The sequence below is a fragment of the Phoca vitulina genome, unplaced genomic scaffold (assembly GCF_004348235.1).
Source record: "Phoca vitulina isolate PV1807 unplaced genomic scaffold, GSC_HSeal_1.0 scaffold8, whole genome shotgun sequence".
Classification (NCBI taxonomy): domain Eukaryota; kingdom Metazoa; phylum Chordata; class Mammalia; order Carnivora; family Phocidae; genus Phoca; species Phoca vitulina.
This window is the reverse complement of record NW_022589711.1, coordinates 2,925,217-2,942,079: the sequence shown is the minus strand read 5'-3', so window position 1 is coordinate 2,942,079 and position 16,863 is coordinate 2,925,217.

Below are 16,863 nucleotides of genomic sequence, written 5' to 3'. Positions count from 1 at the left end.
TCATTGTAAGCCCCTCATGAGTCTGTTTTGTAAACAGAATAATTGAAATACCTTAGGACTAGCTAGAATCCTAAAACAAAGGAAAGATTATTTTAGGAAAACAGAAATTGGGACCATAAACAACATAAAAGTTAAGGACAAAATGCATTTTGTAAGATTCTTAGGCTTAATTTAAGTTTAAACTAAATTAAGTTTAAAATGTAATGCAAAGTTGTGGTGTAGGTGACAAAAGAATGTGGTGTTACAAATAACTTTAATTTTAGACACGATAGTGAATATATTCTGTGTCATTAGCTTTAATTGTATAACATTTTTAAAATTTGCCTCAATATGAGTGGTATACAAAAATGTGTTTTTTCTCAAAAAATTATTTGAACATGAAATAATTTTACAATAAATCTTCAATGTGTATATTGAAAAACAACAAAAGTTGCATATCATGTGTAATGGCTAATTTTGTGCGTCAACCTGGCTAGACTATAGTAATCATTCATTTATTTAAACAACCACTAATCTAGGTGCTGCTGTGAAAGTTTTTTATAGGTGTGGTGTGAGATAAAGGGAAGTATATATTGGTCTCTGCCCCCCAGTTCCTGGCACAGGGCTCTTGAACCTCTTATAATTTCCTAAGTGATAAGAGAACTAGGAACATCTTTTATTCTAATATTTGGTCTTTGACCCGGGTTTTGACCCAGGCCTCCTAAAAGCCTTGTCATTTCCTAGGTGATAGGAGTGTCTTTGTTCTAATGAGGCACATAGTTGGGTTCCAGGATGGCTCCTGATTGAGGGCTGGTCCCTGGAAAGACCAAGCCATGATTAGAAATGTGGTATTTTTAGCCCCACCCCTATTGTCTTGAGAAGGGAGAAGGGCTAGAAATGGAGGTAATGATCAATTACACCGACATGATAAAGCCTCCATAAAAATCCAAAAAGTGTTTTCCAGGTTGGTAAACACATCCACATATCAGAAGGGTGATATACCACAACTCTACAGGGACAGAAGCTCCTGAGCTTGGAACCGACCCAGACATGGCCCTATGTATCGCTTCATGGGGCTGTTCAGCTGTATCCTTTATCATAAACTGGTAACTTTTAATAAACTGGTAAATATAAGTGTATCCCTAAATTCTGTGAGCTGCTCTAGCAAATAACTTGAAACTGAGGGGTGGCTCTTGAGAACCTCAGATATATAGCCAGTTGGTCAGAAGCACAGGGGATGAACTGGACTTGAGATGGGCATCTAAAATGGGGTGGGAGCAGCCTTGTGGGTCTAAGTCCTTAATTTGTGGCTGACACTATCACCAGGTAGAGACTGTCAAAATAGAGTTAAATTGTAGGACACCCAGCTGGTGTTGCAGAGAATAGCTTGGTGAAGGAAACCCCACACACATCTGGTGTCAAGTGTTGTGAGTGTGACTGTAGTATAAGAATAAAGGAGAAACACAGGAGGAAGACTGTGTTTTTCCCAAAACATATGGTTAGCATCTACAATCACTTGATTTTAAGTAAGAGAAGTTACCTTCCATAATGTGGGTAGGCTTCCTCAAATCAGTTGAAGACTTTAAGAACAAGAAGTGTGGTTTCCCATTAATTCCTGCCTGGGTTTCCAGGCTGCTGGTCTGCCCAACAGATTTCAGACTTGCCAGTCCCCACAATTTTTGAGCCAATTCCTTAAAATAAATTTCTTTATATATATCCATATCCATATATATATATATATATCCATATCCAAATCTATATATCTATATCTTACCAGTTCTGTTTCTCTGGAAGACACTGACTGGTACAGATCTGAGTGCCAAAAATTGGGGTGCTGCTATAACAAATATCTAGATTGAATAAGTGATTTTGGAATGGGTTAATGAGTAAAGGCTGGGAGAGTTCTGAAATGCATGATAAAAAAGCCTATGTTGCCTTAAAGAGACTATTGGTAGAAATATAGGCATTAAAGGTCATCCTATTGAGAGCTCAGAAAAAAAAGTGGGGGAGTTGCAGAACAAGCATCCAGTCTTTAAGAATACATATATCATCATGGACAGACTGTTGGTAGAAGTATAAATGTTAAAGGTGCTTCTGGTGATGTCCCACATAGAAATGAGAAGTATATTGATAGACATTGAAGGAAAGTAACTCTTTTTAATAAATAGCAAAAAAAAAAAAAAAAAAAAGGCTAAATTGTGTTTTGGTATTGGGTGGAAAGTAGAACTTAAGAGCAATGAGTTTGGATTTTTAGCTGAGATTTCTAAGCAAAGTATGGAAGATGTGACTTGGTTTCTCCTTGCTGCTTATAGTAAAATGCAAACAGAAAGGGTTACATTAAGGAAAAAACTGTTAAAAAGGAACTGGAACTCAATGATTTGGAAAATTCTCAGCCTATCCAAATTGCAAAAGATGTGAAAGTTTGTGCTTCAGGGAATACCTAGAGGGTGGCTAGACAAACTTCTGCTGGGGAGATTAGGTGTGTGACTCATGGATCCAATCAACCATCTCAGTAGAAGCTAGGAATCTAGATGGGGTTGTCCAGGAGGGATCTTAGAGAATGCTTGTGTCTAATGAAGTGAATCCTCATGACACAGACAGATAACCCACAAGTGTTTTCAAGATGTTATATCAAAACAACAGAACAAAACAAAAAACAACCAGTTTGGACTGAAAGGAACAGAGATGGAATAAAATGAAAGAAGACTGTTGAAATTCTGGAGTTCTGCAGGCAGGAAATGGGATGACAGAGCTACTGGACTATGAACATGTGTTAACCATCCAGAAAAATGATTGTAGACTTAGAATCAATGCTGGAATAGGTTAAGATTTGGAGGAAAGTTGGGGTAGGCTAAATGCACTTTGCATGTGGGACAGATGTGAATTTGGGGTAGAAGGAAAATTATTCTGGGTTAACTAATGTCTCCATATATCTAATAAGGTTTCCCAAAATTCACATCCACCCAGAACCCCAGAATGTCACCTTTTTTGAAAATAGAGTCCTTACAGTTTTAATTACTTAAGATAAGGTTTTGTTGTTGTTGTTGTTGTTGTTGTTGTTGTTTTGAGAGAGGCAGGGGAGGGGCAGGGGGAGAGGAAGGAGAGAATCCCAAACAGACTCCCCACTGAGCACAGAGCTGGACACCACAGGGCTTGATCTTATGACCCTGAGATCATAACCTAAGCCAAAATCAAGAGTCCAATGCTCAACCGACTGAGCCACCCATGTGCCCCAAGATAAGTTTATATTGGTTTAGACTAGGCCCTAAATCCAATTGACCACTGACCTTATATGGAGAGGGAGCTTTGGAAACACACACACACACACACACACACACACACACACACACACAGGGAAGAAGGCCATGTGAAAATGAAGGCAGAGACTGGAGTGATCTATGAGCTACAGAATGCCAAGGATTGCTGGAAACTCCCAGAAGCTTGAAGAGAGGCATGGACCAGAGTCACCCTCTGAGGCCCAGAGAACCATCATTACAGATACTTTGATTCAGACTTCTGGTCTCCTGACCTGTGAGAGAGGAAATTTCTGTTGTTTTAAGTCACTTAGTTTGAGGTATTTTGTTATGGCAGCACTAGGAAGCTAATAGATCATATAATAAAATTTAGTTTAATTTGAGGCCATGATCAATAAATTTATTATTTGATGCTTTCTCAGGTAAAAGAAAGTAAAAATAAATTTCTTATGCTTTCTAAGTCATGTACCTCAGGAAGAATAGAATGCATGGAAAAAATAATATTCTTAGTATTTGTACATGCAGTGAAGAAATATAATATATTTAAATAATAAAATACCCATAAGGGCCATGCCAATTTATTGCATTTTGATGAAAGATCTGTTTACTTTGAATAGAAATAATTCAACATGATGTCTTTAAATATTATTTGCCTCTAAACTGCTTTTTACTTATAATCAACCTTTTAATATGTGTTTCTTTTATTAAGTCTATAAAATCTGTTTGTATAAATAAAGCTTAAAGCTTAGCAGCTTGCCAGAGGCACAGATGTCAAATGGTATACTTTTTAAATGAATTATTATGAAGAATTTTAGCTACATTTTTTTGAAAAATAAACTAATTGTGAATTAGAGCAGCTATTACACAAGTAATAGGAATAATTACTGGTATCAGAATGTAATATATTCAATAGGACATAAGGTAATAGTAATCGGGGAGCTAAAGGAGCATTGAGGCTATATTTTCTATTCAAATGAATTAAACTTATTAAAAATATGATTCATAATATATTGCATTTGTCTCTGGGTAAGAAAAAGGGCACATTTCATTATCAAACTTTCTTTTTATCTTTTCCGATTACCCTGCAGCATTAAGAAAACACATTTTCCCACTTTTAATTAAAGTCACACATGATCAGCTTTAACTGGTGAGCACAAATAAACCTTTATAACTTTTATGTTGTTTAGTGCATCTACACATATCCAAAGCCTCTAAAATATTTTGTGGCTGATAACAGACTATTAAAATAAATTAGAACAATATGTAGGGTGATTTTGTTCCTAAATATAGATGTAATTTCATAATTACATCTTTCACCCAATATAATAAATTAATATTTTTAATTTTTGATGTATCATTTTCTAAATAGAAGGGTCTTACTTTGACTTTAAACTTTAATTTTATGTTGTATAACTTTTATTTTTTTCCCTAGGATGCAGAGTTTAATTTCATATTCACTGTTGAGAAAATGCTAACTTATTAATCACACACTATATATTGGGCATTCTGTTACATCCAGATAAATTAATACAAATCATCCTTCAATAAATGAATGTAAAAAATAAGTCATGTCTATGTTCCATTATAAATGAGATAAATAAAAGCATGACAGAAGTCTCAGAAGTTGAGAAGAGTTAAAATGTACCAGGTGGGTTAGAGATGTTTATATAGGAGGAGACATTTCAATTAATATATTTGAGGTCAAAAGCATGGAGCCCAGGTGGTGAATACTGCCATAATCTAAACAAGATATGACAATGGCCTGGACCAGATGAAAACTGGTTTGATTATGAGGGCTAAACAAACAGGAAAAATTGATGGAACACATATGAAGTTGAGTGAAAGAGAATCAAGGATGGCTCTTTTTTTCTTTTTGTCTGTAAAGTATATTGTCTTTTACTGAAATTGGGAAGGCTTTGGTGGGATGTGTTTGGAGGGAATCAAATTCCTTTTGTACATATTAGGCTTGGAATACTTATTAGGCATCTAAATTGAGACAGAGAATGGACAGATTTATGAGTCAGAGTACAAAGGAGATTTAAATTTTGGAGGCATCAGCTTTTAAATAGTATTTAAAACCATGAGATTCGATTGAGTGAGATCCCAAGAGAGTGAGTCTAGATCAGGATTTCTCAACTTTAGCAATATTGATATGGCTAGCTGGATAATTCTTTGTTTTGCAAGGGTGTCCTGTTTATCATGGGATTTTAGCAGCATCCCTGGCCTCTACCCACAATATTTTAGTAACAACCCCTAATTGTGGCAATCCAAAATGTTATCAGATATTGCCAATGTCCTATCAAGGCACAATTGTCTCCCATTGAGAATCACTGCTCTAGTTAAAAACAAAACAAAACAAAACAAAAACAATACTCCAGGACTAACTTTTAGGATCCTACAATGTTGATGAGTTAAGGACACCTGGAGAAACCAGCAAAGTATCTGCAAAGAAGCCAGAGAGGAAAAAGAATAATCAATTAGGAACAGTCCTCTGAAAGGCAAGTGAAGAATCTGCCACAAGAAGAAAAGAGAAGGAGGGCGCCTGGGTGGCTCAGTTGGTTAAGCGATTGCCTTAGGCTCAGGTCATGATCCTGGAGTCCCTGGATCGAGTCCCGCATCGGGCTCCCTGCTCGGCAGGGAGCCTGCTTCTCCCTCTGACCCTCCCCCTTCTCATGTGCTCTCTCTCTCATTCTCTCTGTCTCAAATAAATAAATAAAATCTTTAAAAAAAAAAAAGAAAAGAGAAGGAAACTGTGTCAAAAGCTGTAGTTTGGTTAAACAATGGCTGGGATAAGACTTGCCAATTGTTTTAGTGACATCCAGATGACTCGAAATCTTATCAAGAACACTTTTGGTAGAGTAGTGTGGGAATCTGGATATTTACACTATGCCAGATTACATCCCACAGATTACATGAAGATCATAGAATCAAAAGTTCAAATTGCAACAGAGATATCAGACTTAACCACTCAAACCCATCAGTTAATCTTGGCATCACTGAGAGTGAAGCTAAAGGATAGCACGTTCCCATGAGTTGCTGTTATCAGTAATGTAGTATATAATATTCTAGCTACAAAGTTGAACCCAAATTTAATCAAGGCTCTACATATAACTGACAGTTTACAGAAATAATGGAACTAAAAGAACAAGTTAAATAACAGCATAATAAAACAATAAGGGAAATTTAAAAAATGGGGCATTCTACAAAACATTTGATATCAGCCATAATTCTATGACATTCATATAAAGGGTAAAAGGACACTCAAGAAAAAAATAAGCTTAAGAGTCATAAACATTCAATTTATAGACCTTGTTTGGATCCTGACTTTTTAACAAACCAAGCATGAAAAAAAATATGAAACAATTGGAAAGATTTGAGTATAGAGTGAATATAGGGTGATAGAAAGAGCTATTTTTTTAAAGCTATATCTGTTGTTAGGATTAACCATGGACTGACTGTAGTACAAAATGTGAAGCATTTAGTCTGACATAAGAAGCCTGTGTCCATTTTGGGATGTTTGACTACTGACAACTTCTAGGCCTCCCTGCTCCCTCTTCACTTTGGGTCTCACTTCTGGGGATACTGGTAAGAAAGCCCAAGTACTCCTTCTTTGGTGCTGGTGGGAGAGTCAAAACATGCAAGGCCTGAGTACCAGTGGAAACCCTACCCCAGGCCCATACCCCTGATCACAATAAAAATCCCAAACTAGTCTCTTGTCCTTCTTCCCTCAAGCCAGCTTTTCAGACCAGCTCAGAACATGTGTGTTCTCTCCAAAATCCCTTATGATGTGATTGATAAATTTTCATACACTTTTTGTAAAGATTTAATTTATTTATTTGAGGGAGACATAGCACAAGTGGGGGAAGGGACAGAAGGGGAGGGAGAGGGACAAGCAGACTGCACTGAGCGTGGAGCCCAACACAGGGCTCTATCCCAAGACCCTGAGATCATGACCTGAGCCAAAACCAAGAGTCGGATGCCTAACCAACTGAACTATCCAGGTGCCCAAACTTCTCATATGCTTTTGATGTGTGTGTGTGTGTGTGTGTGTGTGTGTGTGTATGTGTGTGTGCTGTCATCAGTCTTGATATCTGAACCAAATTTTGAGTTAGGGGAGGCGGGTCCATCCTGCCTCCCAGAGTGTCCACAACAGGATGCAGTGCTATGGCATCTAGAATGTGTTGTAATATACTATGAAGAAAAAAAGGAAAGAAGGAAGGAAGGGAGGAAAATAGTAAGAAAAAAAAGTAGGTAATAAAAAGAGATGGACAAACTGTGTTGCTAATATGCTCAAATTTCATGATTTAAGTAATATCAGAGTGATGGTGAAGGGGGTACCATCTACTTCTCTTCTTGAGTTCAACAGACTTCACAACTATGGTACTATTTACCTGTTCTTTGGGTACTAATATCCGTTCTCATTACATCTACTGGGCATGTCCAAGCATATACAGTCCTGGTCCTGTTATTTTGTGTGCTGAAGTTAGAATGCTCTAAGCTCTAATAAACCACAAATTTATTCCAATGCCCTGTCCTTTAGGCACAATCTTGTCTTAACCTCTTTCCTAAAGAATGGCTGTGATTCCTACAGGCCATAAGCAGGTTCTACTCTCTCTACCTATGAAGCCACACAAGGTTACCCTCTCTAAATCAGGTTTCCCAGGTTACAGAGAAAAAAACTCTGCAAGATCTTCCCTTCCCAGAATTCCAATCAAGGGAGTTGGAATAATCCCACTTGACACCAGAATATTCATATCTACCCCATGGTCTCTTTGTCATCACCAGAGCAATGGAGGGTTAAGAGTCACTCGCCACTCTCTCAGTTCCTTATTTCCTTTCTCAGTAGGCTTCTTCCCAAGTCTGGAAAGGGTTGTAGAGGCTTTTCCCAGCCTGCTAGGAAGTTGCCTCTTATTCTACGCTTTATGGTAGAACTTTGTGTTCTGAGTTTACCAAACTTTAATTCTTGCCTCCACCAACCCCAGTGAAGTTTTGTAAATAAGAACTTTGGCTTTCACAAATATTCCTGTCAAAGACTATTTTAAAAGACTTAACTAGACATCAACGACTTTATTTTCTGCCAAGGCACCCTCCTTTACCTCTTTTCCAAGACTACAAAGGATGCCTCGATCTATATGGTCCCAGATTGTAAGACAGCAAGAATTGCCACAAATTAAAAATCTTATTTCAATCTTATTTCAAAATCTATTTTTTCACATATACTTCCAGGCAATCACATTCTCTAACTATATTAAAAATTCTAAATATTCAACAATCTTGACATTATTCATGTAAATAAGCCTGTAAATTAACTACAAATGTGAGTAGCAAAAAGATCCTTCAATTCTTTGCTCATCCACATATTAATTCATTTACTTTATGTAAGAAAAAATTATGTAGAACCCACTATTTAGATATCATTTAAAAATTTTAAAGCTACAAATTAAATAAAACACATCTTTTTCCTTCAAGGAACTCATAGTTAGAGAACAAATAGTTTAATGCATAGATAATTATGAAAAATGTAGAAATAGGTATGTCTTATACATAGGGTTTTGTGGGAACATTGACTATCTGCAAGCAATCTAACCAAGAAGAGTTAAGTGGATCTTGACATCCAATTTAAAGGAAGTTGGCCAGCTGGAAGGAGAATAGGCAGTCTGGGTAAAGGGTTACTATAATTAGTAGTGGGTAAAACCATAGAAGGGTAAAAGTAAGAAACCATGCACAGAATGATGAGGCATAAACTGAGACTTGAGGAACACCAGCAATTAGATTAGAATAGTAATCTTGCAGGAAATTAAGAGTGTCAGAGAATTTGAATGCAGAATGTGTGGGCTCAGTATATATTTAAAAAAATAAAAAAGAGCATTTCAAGCCATGTTCTCTTATTCTTCAGGTCACCAATTAAACACAAATTTCTCTAGGTGTATCACTGACTCCCACAGTAAATTACATCCTTCTCTAATACTATATTTAAAAATTACCACAATTACAGTTTTTTCTTCCTAGGAAATGAATCTTCCTTTTTTAAAAAGACTTACTTATTTATTTGAGAGAGAGAGCACATGGATGTGAGTGGGGGAAGGGGTAGAGGGGGAGGGAGAAGGAGAGGGAGAGAATCTCAAGCAGACACCCCTTCCCCCCCAAGCACAGAGCCCCATGTGTGGCTCGATCTCACAACCCTGAGATCATGATCTGAGCTGAAATCAAGAGTCAGACACTTAACTGACTGAGCCACCCAGGCACCCAGAAAATAAATTTTCTGAGGGCAGCAACTAAGGTTTATCTTTGCTGGCAGGCATAGTAATTTTTACTAAGATATTGCCTTCAGATATATTTGTTCAGCTAAAGAGAGACAGAGAATGAAATGAACAGACTCAAGAGCATAAAAAAAGCCTCAGATCATAGTTGAAAATGTAATGTAGCTTTACAGTGGGTGGCCTTTAACAACATTTTTAGTAAAGGGATGGGGGTTGGTTCTAGAATGGAGGATTTAGAGCATTAAGGGGAAGTGAAGACTTGAGATCAAGAAATGTAGATATAGATTGTGAACAGCTGCATGGAAATAATAAGAGGCAGAACAGTAGTGGGAGGAAGTTTGGGGTAAAGGGAAGATTTAATTTTGTTTTGTTTTGTTTTGCTTTCTCCTTAAGGATAAAGACTTAAACATACTTCAATGTAGACAAAAAGGAGTGAGGACAAATGGGTGTATTGAAGATACAAATTACCCTTAAACATGAAGTAGACTTTATCTTCTGAGGCTAAAGGAAAGGAAATATGTATTCAAGTGGTAGTAAAGGTTTTTTCTTGTGATAGATTATCACCTAAGAGCTTCGATTTTCTCTATAAGGCATGAGGCAAGGTAATGATTAAAGTATTTTGGAGAATGGTAAATATTTGGAATATAGTCTTGATGGGAATAAGAGGTTGAGGCATTTAAAAGATAAATCAAAAGAAGTCTTTGTGGTTCTAAAATTCTGGCTGTAGTTGGACCACATATTTGTTTTTTTACAAGTCTGTGTAACTGTATATTTTCATCTAATAGTGATTAATCTCCCAGGGCTAGTAGGAGAGAAAATTAGTGCTAGTGTTGCTTCTGAGAAGTCTAGATAAGCCCAATAGATTGTAGGAGAGGGGAAAGGGCAGAAGGTGCTGTAATAATATGAGCAACTTGCATAGCAGTGCAAGTATTCCATGAGTTTTGAGAATAGTTTTGTGATAGACCTAAACTGGTTGTTTAACTGTCCTTAAATTATCATAGCCGTTCAGAGAGATGACAGAAAAATGTTTCTGATTACCTGAGGGATGTCCTGGAATGAAGTCTATTAACTGGATTTGAGAAGACAAAGGGGCTTACAGCCAGATTGCCTGAAACTCACAAGAGCATGTGCACAGAACGGAGATCCAGAAGAAGAAATGACGATGGAGGGAACATCAAAATCCACTCCTTGCTGTGTGGATCATTTTTGATGGCAGTAATTCCACAGTGGAGGACCACAGGAGAATGAGCTCTCAGGGGAGAACAAAGTTTCCACCAAAACAAACAATTGGCAGAGCATTGTGGGAAAGGTGGAGAGTGACTGGGCAAGTTTATTTACAATGGTGCAAGGGTACCTAAGAGCAGAGGGAAAGGGTTGGAGGCAAATCACTACTGGGATCCTCCAAGGTATTCAGTGCCACAAGAAGGTGAGAAAATAAGAGAGAGTAAAAATTAGTTGAGGATAGAAGGGATATCTCCTCAAGGACTAAAAGAATGCGGGCATGTTTAAATGTGACTGGATTCAAATATAATTCTGGCAGAAGCTATTGTGGGGACAGAGTTGATCTCAAATAATATTTGGCCTGATGAATGGTACAAATGGGTGACAATAACCATATTCTTAACCAGGGATGTTCTATTCTAATGGGAGAAACTTAATAAAGGAGTAGACAGATCCCTTTTTAGTGCAAGGGATACTTCAAGTTATTCAAAAGAGTAAAGAGAGTATTGCTTTAAGTGAATGATCCTGTTTAAACTTGAGACAAGAGGTAGAACTCTGTCCTAAGATTGGGGTTAGGGGCCTGTTTTAATTAAGAGCCAAACCTAAGAATGCTGCTTATCTGAGGAAGTGAATATCATTTACCATATATCATAAATAAGGAAATAAAGATTAAGTTGTGAAAGATAATATTGTTTTTAAATAATAACACTTCAACATTATATAATGCAATTCCTATCAGTTTTAGTGTATAATTTTGCAGTGTGTACTAGCCAAGGTTCTCCAGAAAAAACAGGGCAAATAGGAGATAGAGAGATAGATAGATAAATAGATAGATAGATGATAGATAGCTAGATAGACGATAGATAATCTAAAGAGATTTATTTTAATGAAGTGGTTCACACAATTATAGAGGCAGGAAAGTCCAAAATCTGCAGGGTGGGCCAGCAGGCTAGAGATCAGGGAGAAGTCCATGCTATTGTTCAAATCTGAGGGTTTTCTGCTGCAGAATTCCTGATTGCTTAGGGGAGATCAGTCTCGTGTTCTATTCAGGCCTTCAACTGACTTGCTTGAGGCACACCATATTATAGAGGGCCATTAGATAACTAAATTTTTTCTTTTAAAACTATACTCTGAAGAGAAAGAAGACTAAAAATTTATAGGACCAATTAAGGAACAGGTAGTAGAAGTATTAACCTTACAAGGTTTAGAGATAATGAGACCCATCTGGTTTAAGAAAAAAAAAAAAAAAAGTGAAAGATAAAATATCCAGTAAATTAGCAGAACTGAGACTTGAAGGTCAGCCTTCGCTTATAAGTCTAAGACATTTACCACATCACCACAGTTGTGCCACAGAGAGAATTTTAAGCATAGCTGCGATCAACTTGAAGAGTCAGAATATAGAGTCCCTTTAAACAGGCAAAACATAGTTCTTCAGTGGAGAGCCAGCATGTGGTAGGAAACGATTAATTTATAGCTGTTTTAAAGGTACCCCAGGTATTCATGTCAGCAATGTGCTATTTACCAGCCACCAATCTAGAGGTGATCTTAATATGGAAATCCTTAATTTGAAAATAAGGATGATTTCATATTACATTCCAAAGAACATAATTGTCTTTTAAATTGCCCTTCTTTTCTCAGAAGATTTGATCTCTGAAGCCTGAAATCTTTAACATTTTCAATTAAATTCAAGCCTTCAAGGTTTGGTTGAAACTAAGAAAATGATTTGTGAAACTCTTTTTAAACTCCTTCTGAAATAAGCTTCAAGCTAGTAAAGTTCTAATTCTTAACATTTAGACCAGTTATAAAAGAGAAGTTCTTTAATGGTGAACTTCTTTCATAATGTTCAAGTTGTGCAAAAAAAAAAAAATGAATTTTTTTTCAAATTAATCTTTAAGATTTTATTTCAGTATCTGAGATTCTAAAAAAAGTAAATGGCTCGTTGGTTGCATGCATTGTTTAAGAGGTGGAGACAGTAAAAACCAATAAAGAGAATCTTGTTGCCTTTTATTATTTGACATCTACGATTGAATATACCACAGTTATGAAATGCACTTTGTACTTTTAGTATTCTCCAAATTTTGTCGAGCATTTTGAAATATTTCCACTTCAAACATGTGAAAAAGCATTACTCCATTGCATTTTCAGTTTACTCATTTTCCAAGTGATAACATAGTTTTCTCCCCTTTCAGATATGAAGTGCTATTATGGGATAGGTTTTTCAAGATGCTTAAAATATAAGAATATCATGTAGGGGCGCCTGGGTGGCTCAGTTTGTTAAGCGACTGCCTTCGGCTCAGGTTATGATCCTGGAGTCCCTGGATCGAGTCCCGCATCGGGCTCCCTGCTCGGCAGGGAGTCTGCTTCTCCCTCTGACCCTAACCCCTCTCATGTGCTCTCTCTCATTCTCTCTTAAATAAATAAATAAAATCTTAAAAAAAAAAAAAAAAAGGATATCATGTAATCATATTCATTATTTCTGTTATTTCCCTGTGGTAACAAGAAATTGGACACTAACATTGATCATGGAATCCCACATTATGTTGCCACCAGTCTGTTTGCTATAATACATAAATCCCCCCCCTTTTTTTTTTCCTTCTCTAACCCTTTATATCCTGTATTAGAGGGATGCCTTGCTGGCTCAGTTGGTGGAGCATGAACTCTTGATCTCGGGGTTGTGAGTTCGAGCCTCATGCTGGGTATAGACATTACTTAAAAATAAAAGAAAAATCTTAAAAAAAAAGAAAATCCTACCATTTCATTTTTACAAAATTTTTATGGAATTGCTGAATGCTACTGAAAAATGACATTCCTGAAGATATTTCTTTTTTTTTTATTCCTAGTTTACTGGCTTCTTTAATTATCATAGAACTGATAGACATTTAATCAAGAAGATTACAGATTAGAGTATAATTACCTAGGTATAAATTTATGAATTAAATGTAACAGATATCAAAGAAGAATGCACAGGAAGATTATTTCGTCACCATACTTGGACATCTTGCTAGCATTTGCACCTATCCTTCCTAGTGAAGTATTGGGTTTTTATAGGCTTTCTATAATCTTGAATCTACACAACATTTTGAATGAAGAAAGATATAAAAATATCATGAGACCCAATGGATTCATCTTACAATTAAGTCTAAAAGTGATTTATTCTCTTATATAACTCTATAAAACCAAAGTGATGTGGTAACAATTTAAGTAAAGATGACATACAAGCTTTATTTTTTTGGTGCAAGGCAGAAAAAATAGTGCACAAAAATTTATGTTAAATAGAAATAGTCAATTATTTGTATGTCAACTGAAATAGCTGTAAGAATATTAAGTATGAATTTTCAGATTTATCTTAATGTGTAGACTAGGGTATTATATATTATGAATAATTATCATGCTGACACAGTTCATTCTTTTATTATTCTAAAAATTTCTTATATTTATCTCCAATAGAAATTTCATAAAGAATTAGATTTAATCTTTTGAAAATAAATGAGCAAATGTGATTGCCTAGATTCTAAGCTCCAGAAACCATCTGCCTATTTGAAAATAAAAATCCTTATGATTATTTACTATAGAATAAAAAGAGTAGCTGTGCAAGATAAGTGTCAACATATTCTAAAGTAACTAATATCACTAGAATTTTGTTAAATGATCCTTTCTGATAACACTTCTTTTTGTGACTTCATATTTCATTCCTTTATTTTTTGACTATTGTTTCCTGATGCCAGGTTGTATCATGCTAGCAGAACTTAACTCAGAAAGTCAAAGCCTGAAAATTACTGCTCTTATTTAAATTATCAAAGAGAGATGACCTTGTAATTCTTCCGACTAGCTTATAGAAAATCAACCTGATAATGGAGGTATGCTGTTTCTAAATAAGGTGTTTAATATTCAGATATTTCCAGTGACTGGAATAAATCACCTATTTCATATCTTAATCTAGTACTAAATGGATGGCCATCCATATTGTGCTTAATTATAGATCTATTAGAGGACCAATGATTTAACATGTTAGTTAAATATTCTGGTCATGTTAACACTGATTTAAAGAAAGCTTCTACCTCATATTTTTGCCCATTCTGTATATCATGACTTTGAATTGGTGAGGTTTTTTTCAGTATTCTGAGATTAGCTCAGATTTAAAAACTGGTGAGATTTAAAGTTATAGTAACTCTAGAACATTTTCAAAGTGAGAAAAATCTTGTGATGTGAACTTCTAAGTTTTAACATGTATACTATCTCATATAATTAATATTATGTATAAATTAACGTACATGTATCTTTATTATGCATAATTTATGATCTCTTCAAAATCGACTGGCACAGCTTACCACAATCACACATACACTAGTACCACATTGTTAAGAATAAAGAAGAACATCAAAATTTATTTCTCAACAGAAGAATTAATTGTGACAAGACTGGGAAATGAAAATACACATTCAAAATTGAGTATTTTACCTACCTGTAAGCATTCTAACAAATCAGGAAAGAAGAAAAGAAAAAAGAAAAAAAAGAGAGTAAAAATGGAAGATAATTAGAAAAGAAAGAATGGAGTAAGAAAAGAAAGAAAAAATACAATGGACTTTATTGTATTCATTTTTAGTTTAAAAACCTATAAAAACTTCAAAGGGAAATCTTTGGCACTAGTATTTTAGGATTCATTGATCCATGTCTTTGTATATATAATCACATTTTCTTATTTTCATTCTATTCTTAGACATATCCTATTTTCCCAGGAGGGTTGTTTATCTCTATTGTTTCAGTTTAATTATAAATAGCTCCCCTCAAAATAGCGAAAGAACAATAAATTATATGGTCATCCTAAACAAACAGAGGACCAAATAGCTAAGGGTAATGTCTCCAGCATATTTCTTTGAGAAATATATAGATATTCTTTAACTGATGACTACAGAAAAAGCAGTGAAAATTTTAAGAACAAAAAGAAAGGTCACCATGTGAAAGTATTTTTAAGTTAATTTAAAATATTTTGGTTTATTTTTACCCTGATTTAGATCTTTTTGATCTCTTATCTGGATCAACAGCATTTATTTAATACTACCCCCAATTCATCTATTACATCCAGTAATACAGATATGATCGCATCAATTTTCTTCTTATTAAAAAGGAAAGAGGAAAGATAGAGGGAAAGAGGAAGAGAGAGAAATACTGAAGCAAACCATTTAAATTGATACATAACTTCCAAATTTTAAAGGTGGAAAGTGTAAGTCTTTCACAAATTCCCTCACCCATCTCATACTCCAGCATACTGTCCACCCTGACCACCATGTACTACTCCTGATTCTCTAAACGTGTTGTGCAATATCTCAACTCCATGTTTTTGGACAGATGGATACTACCAACTAACTAGAGTGTACTTCTCCTATGCCACTCTCAACATCAACTTTTTTATCTATCTTGTATATTTTTCCCTCTTCAAGTAATATCTCAAATGTTAGCTCCCCCAAATACAAATGGATATTTATCTTGCCAAACAGCCTGCATGGCTTAATATGAGCTGCACTGGAAGCAGCCCATGTCCTCCTTGGAGTGGGGGATAGACAACGGGAGAGAACAGGATTTGAAATCCTGTTTATTGAATTAGAAAAACCCTTAATGGATAAAGGGTACTGAAGTAGGGATCTTAATGCTTTGAGATATTTTAGGGGAAATGACCACACAAAAATAATTTTAAAGTGAAAAAAAAAAAATAACCAACATGTAATGAGTCATTTTCTCCTTTATACATTAACTTTCAAAGAAACACTCATCAATTGTGATTCATTACAAAACTGAAGATTGCTTAAAGAAATTTATTAATAGAAAGTATGTAATTAATAAGTCAATAAAATGATATGATGAAAATATATTTCATAAATAAAACTGGGAAGAATATAATAGTTTTTTTAACTTCTTTTTTTTAAATTTTTTAAGATTTTATTTATTTATTTGACAAAGAGAGATCTAGAGAGCGAGACAGCAAGCACAAGCAAGGAGAATAGCAGGCAGGGGAGAAACAGGCTTCTGGCTGCGGGGGGCCCTGGGATCATGACCAGAGCCAAAAGCACCCCAAGAATATAATAGTTTTAAAAAGTAAAACTATTAAGACTATTAAAATAGTTTTAAAAAGTAAAATGAGGGGTGTCTGGCTG